Source organism: Tyto alba, unplaced genomic scaffold, assembly GCF_018691265.1.
Source record: "Tyto alba isolate M040663 unplaced genomic scaffold, T.alba_DEE_v4.0 Super-Scaffold_38, whole genome shotgun sequence".
NCBI lineage: Eukaryota > Metazoa > Chordata > Aves > Strigiformes > Tytonidae > Tyto > Tyto alba.
The window spans coordinates 39800915-39807361 of record NW_024881313.1 but is presented as its reverse complement, the minus strand read 5'-3'; positions in this window follow the sequence as shown (position 1 = coordinate 39807361).

Genomic DNA, 6447 nt, shown 5'->3' with positions numbered 1-6447 from the left:
CCTTTAGGAATTTGCATTCACAGCCTCCCCATCCAGCTCATTTCCTCATAGTTTGCTGTTATAACAACACCTGCATGGGCTGAAAAGGACCGTTCTAGCAAAGAAGTCAGCTTGCTTCTCTTTCTGCAGTGTCCATGCTGACTTGTGTCCATTCCTTCCTTTCCTGCCCCTTGGAGCTCAAAGGCTCCATAGCTTGAAGCTCATTTACTTATTATGCAACTGGTCCTGCTCAGGGAAGGTAGGATTTCAGAAGGACCTCAGGATGTGCATCTAGAGACATGGGAGAACTTGAGATCCAGGCCTGGTATGGATGGCAGGCAGTAGAAAGTTTGTAAGGCTCTGGTGTTTACTACAACAGAGACAGCATTAAACAATTATTCCTTTTGGACTCTTTCCCTCAGGCTCATGACTCCAGAATGGAAATGGATGTCAACAAAACCCTACAATATGTCCAAGCATGCATGTGAGATAGTAATTTCTGAACCCTTGAAAGAACTCTGTGGCAATCAATGCCATGCTTGTTTCTTGCAGAGGGTGAAAATAGTCTCATGGAGCACACATCTGGAAAGTGCTTTATTGAGCTGAAAGGCTGGTACTCCTCAGATTGTGTTTGTTGCCTGATAGTTTGTGTTCCCCAGGTGAGAGTTTTCCCAACAGCTATGGACAACATCTCCCTGGTATCTCTCTTTCTCAACCATATGCCACCACCCAGTGGGTCAGATCAGCCCAGCTTTCCACCTCTCTGGCTAAGAGAGAAAATGAAAAAGGGAAATGTGTGTTAAGCCCTTTCATTAATAACCAGAAACACACAACACAAGTGACCCTCAGTGAATGTGTCCCACCCCTCATCCATGTATCTGCCATCCCCAACAACTCGCCCCTGACAGCACATTCCAGCCAGGACGGGACTTGTGCCCTACACAGCAGTTCTGTCCCTCTCCCAGCTCAGCAACTCATCAAACAGAAAGCCACAGAAATTAAACGATTAGTCTTTATTTCTATACACACAGGGCATTGATCCTAGGGTCTGTTTTATGGGCTGGGGAGGGGGGAAATGAGATGGGGACAGGATGGGGGAGAGCATGAGTGCGTTTCATTTATAAAGTCAAGCCCTGTTCCAGTGAAAATTGAAGTTCCTATTTCTTTCCCTCTGTATTAGACTCCCTGTCCTCTTACAGGAAGTCTTAATAAAGTCTCCAGGGATGTTTAAAATAAATTTTTAAAAATCATAATCCCCATATGGAAGCATTGGCATCAGTAAGATACACCACTGTGTGATAGCATGGAGCCAGGGAATATGTGAAAGCCTGTAAAATAAACTCATTAAATTGGTATTCTGAATGCATTACCTATGGAGAAAGCCCTCCATAAGCTACTTCCTATCTCTTGAGCAAAGAAAAAGATGTGACTGAGTTTAGAGCCAAGCCATGTGAGGCTGGGATGGAGGGAGAGCCACACTACATTATGTAGGAGGGACAAACAGAAAGGGACAGACACCCACTTCAAAGCACAGAGATGGCTTTCTGCTTCAGGGACTTTTGTTTCAAAGACGTCCCTCCTCGTACCAAGAAACAAACAGTCCAGAGCTCATTTTGTCAGCGACAGCCATACCTTTCACGTACAAAGGGGATGGCAAGAGATCTTTGAATGCTGGAAAAATATCAGCTAGAGAACACCACAATGGGTCTCAACTTTTGAGAGACATTAAGGCAGGACCAACTACAAAAGTGCTTGGAAATGATACACGAGAGGATCACAAGGGTAGACTATCCATCCAAAGGCCACTGAAATCCAGTATCCCTTCAGCATTACACTAGTCAAAGATCCCTGCAGCCAAGCCTCTTTCTCCTGAAAAAGGCCTAGGAAAGACAAAAAGAACAGGTCAAATATGGACTGAAGATTTTCCAGAGGACTCTCCTGATCTTGAGGTAAAGGAGACTTTCTCTTCCTTAGAATCACAAACTCAGGAGAGCTGTGAGTAACAGCCCAAAGAAAGGCAAATTACAAAAGTCTTTATGTCTTGTTTTCCTTTTTCCCTTCACTCTCAAAGCAAAATTAATTCCCCCAGTCAACTGTATCACCTCTTTAGTTTCTCAACAACAGATTTTGAAAGTGAACATGCATTTCTATTGTGTCTTAAATAGGAGAATTTCTATTGAGTCCTATGACCTCCCTGCAAATAACTTTGTTTTGACAGGCAGTTTTATAGTAAGAGAAGATAGTGAAGTTCAGGGAGACTTTACCACTATTATTTTAGATCAAATCCCTGGAGCATCTTAAGAAGGAAATGTGCACAAAGCCCTCTTTCACAAGATCAGTGCTCAGGTCCCATCTATTGTCCCATATTTTGCTTCTGACATTAAGCAGATTGCCTTTGTGCCCCAGTTACCCTGCATGACACTTCTCAGTCTGCAGGAGTCCAGACTAAGGAAGTCAGTACATCAAGGACTCAGAAAATTTAGAAGATGTATTTTGTTTAGCCAGAAAAGATTAGGACCATAAAAGTCTTTTGGGTCTCAGTGTAGAAATGAGGGGAATGCCATGCAAAATGCCATATGAAATTAGGAACAGTAGAGAGCCGGAGTTATCTCACAGTTATTGTCTGATGCATCTCTAAAACACCTTAGGGGTTTTGGAGTTACACTTCATGAGGATATTTGGCTGGTGCATTTGCAGGAGCATAGTCAAAGAACCCCAATTTCTCCCTCCGCCCCCTTCCCCCCAAAAAAGAAGAAAATAAAAAGAGGGAAAGGAGAAATTTTGCAACTCTTTATTTCAGAAAAATACCCGTTTCTTTAAGCCTGCAAAACCCTATCTCTTTGAAAATGGCTACCCATATCAGTAACATAAAAGCCAACATGACCTACAGATGAAAAGCTCAGTCTCCAGTCCTAGAAACACTTGGGGGCTGACTCTTTTAATTTTTGGCTACTGAAAGGAAAAATCCATGGTTTTAACAGCTCTACCTCAGATTTGGGACTCCACATGTCACCTGGTGGAAGAGGGAATCTTCCAGTCCTAATGAAGATCTTGTTTGTTCTCCATGGGTCTAACCAGGTGATCAGAACAGCACAAGTGATCCAGATTTCTTCTTTCCTACATCTCAAGAGGGACCTGGGCACACAGAGTTTGCTTTCTGAAGGCAGAGCCAAGACACTTCTAATATTTAGATCTGTATTATGAAATCAATGAGAAACAGCAGTTTTTATTCAGAGTCCTACTGTGTAAGGAAGTACACAAAGAGAGGAAAAAAAAAGACCATATTTTTTCTTGAGAGCCTCTGGAGCAGCTGTAATTACTCCAGAGGATTTCATCCTTTGGAGAAACCTGTAATTTAGTAGAGAAAAGATATCATGACATTTCCTAGCAATAGATGCACCTTGTACGTATCTCCTGGCAGATCAGCACAGAACCTATGATTGTTTTTTCACTGCTTTTCATTAATACTAAAAGCTTTTCCCAATGAACCAGGAATAAAATTTAAAAACTTCAGCTCCTATCACCTCCTATTGACTTGCTCATCCAGACTTACGATCCTCACTGGAACATCCTGGGGACACCTAGTTAGACTGACTTAAGTTTTATCCACCAAAGCCAATGACTATTTTCTTGATGTGTGTTACATCAGTGATGTCCCTTACATCAGTGATGTCCTTGTGGTATTAAGCTACTGTCAGCTGAACTCTTAATTAATCAGTAGAAGAACAATATTGGAAGAAGATATGATGGGTCAGGTAGATCAACCAATGCCACAAAAGTCTTCTTTAGACTGAAGAAAAGATGTTACCAAAGCCAGGGTTGATTTAACACCACAAATAAGACAAACTACCTTTAAAACTGTCTCCAGATACTACAGAGGAAGAACAAGGTCCCCTCTAGTGGAAAGCTATGGAATATGTCGAGCAGGAGATCCTGCAAGTCCTTCCTTGTCCTGTCTCTGTAGTATCTCAGTCTTCTCCATGCCACCCTTGCCATGCACACACCATCAGGCTAAAGTCATGAAAGCAGAGCTACCATCATTACTACCTAGATGTCTGAGCCTTGGGTCATAAATCCTGCTTTTAGCCTCTGGGATTTGTTGTTGAACTTATGTTTTCAGAGAAATCAGCATATCTCCAATCTTGCCGTTAATGATCCATTCCTCAAAGCTTCAGCAGCTGTGGATGTAATTTTGCCAATGCAATCTCTCCATCTGGTGGTGCAAAAATCAGCTCTCGAGCTGCTGTTGGTTAGTGTACTCCACTCCAGCAGTGCTATTTCACACCCACCATGATCTGGCTTTCAGATTCCACCTGACCACTGTAGTACAAACTAGAGGAAAATGCACACCAGTTTTGGACCGTGCCTGTAAATTTATTACCGTCCATGCCCACTTCAGACACTATGACCTGTTTTGCTTTGTTAGGCAGAATGTTTCCCTGAAAGTCTGTAACCTCAGTAATGTACTCCCTTTGTTCCACCCACAGCCACTCTTGAGAGCTTAGAAACAAGTTGCTACATCCCCTCAGGTGACCCAGGGCTGATTTTCTCAGAGGAGAAACAATATTTTTAACACAACATTTTTGTTTTTTCTTTCAGTAAAACATGACCACAAACTAGTGTGATATGATATGTAAGACTCTGAGTGTATTTGTGGTCTGATATTGGTAGAAATTAATCAAGATCCATTGCAAAGGATCCAGCAGTCCCAGAAGCAGATGTTTTTGTTTTGTTTTGTTCTGTTTTTTAATTTTGTTTTTCTTTGGTGTGGGAGGGAAGGTGATTGTATTGGGGAGGAGGGAGTTAAGAAAAGTGCTATTTCACTTTATGGTAGTGTGCTAAACAACAAAATAAAGGGGCAGATTTTCTTAATTGAAGCTTTCAGATCAAGAATAGATCTGTCCCTCTTCCCTTTCACCCAATAGGTACAGATTGAGTCAGCATCCTCATTCTGTACATCCTAAGGAGCTTTAATGGCAGCATTAACAGCACCACAACATATTTCCAGCCACAGGGCAGGGAAGCAGTCCTTCCTGCCTGAATCACAGCTGTATCCCATCCTACAGCTGCTTTACCTGTGAACTGGAGTTTATAAGACAGAAGCATCCACTTAGTCCCCTCAAAATACACAGTGAGCTCATACAAGCTAGTGCAGGTCCCAGGGAGTGACATCACTGCAATCAGGCAAAGAGTATGGCCTGAATGTAATTTTTTTAAACGTTTTTCCTTTATTTTCTTTTTGACTCCTAATTAAATAAATCAACTTTAAAGGGGGAGAGAACGGCAGAAAGCAGGTAACTGGGATATCATGATTGACAGCTGTCACGTTTCTCTGTGCTTACATTAACTCTGGCACTAGAAGTCTCTCCTGCTCCCTGAGTGAAGTGTTCATATGAACTGGTACCTCTTCAGGTGTTACACACGCACATACACATACACACACAGGCTGGATTACAGACCTGTGGTCCTGCAGGGTTGCCTCCTCCCCAGCTGGCTGTGTGACTCTTGTATTCCCTTTTGTTCCAGATGAAAAAAAGTAGATAAAAGTCCTTTTCCTGGTCTTCATACAACCCAGTAGTTGTCCTGAGCCATAAACCTGGACATCTGAGACCTCTCAGACTGAGGAGGAAATTGAAAACAGGTCCTTTATTCCTGCCTGGAAGCTGCAATCCCCACTCACCATCAGCCTTTGAAAAATTAGGGGTGGGACTGAGATTCAGACTGAAACATAGATGTCCATAACATACATATTCACACTCATCATTGGGTGTCAATGCAGTGGATGGAGGTTTAGGGCTCCAACCACTTGTCCACACGTAGGGGTAGAATTTCTGACCCTGACATCTCTCCATACTCCTCTAGCACGGCAGATCATACCTAGAGGCAGTGAACTGTCACCGTTCACGCTCTGTGTAAATAGTTCTGTGGTCGTGGACATCTTCCCCATCCTTGCTCCTCAAGTCTTACACCATCCCTCCAGTATCTCTGCTGCTTTTGGGGCCTTTTATGAGCTGATGGACCTCATTAACACAGCAGAACATGCTCTTCATTTTGCTAGGTTCACTTTCTACCACGATGGGTTGTGTAAGAGAGGAGAGAGGGGAAAGGAAAGGTGGAGAAATGTCTTTGCAGAGATAAATCAGCTTTCTGTCTGTGTTGAAACCACAGGGTGAATAGAAAGCAGTTGGATTAATATAAATCTAATGCATGGGACCTGAGCTGAATAAACTGCTGGATGTAACTCCCTCCTTGCCCCGCAGAATAGACAAAGACATGCCAGTGTATATAGTCAAAGATAGTGCATCCAGCAGAGACTTAGGTAGAGCTTTAGTCATTACAAGAGCATGCAAACTATCCCCCATTAGCTTTTTAGCTAAGTACGTCATGGCTGTTAATATTAAGGTATAAATTGCTGAGATATTTACAAAACACACTAGGAGAAAAGCTGCTCCTGATAAAATTACTCTT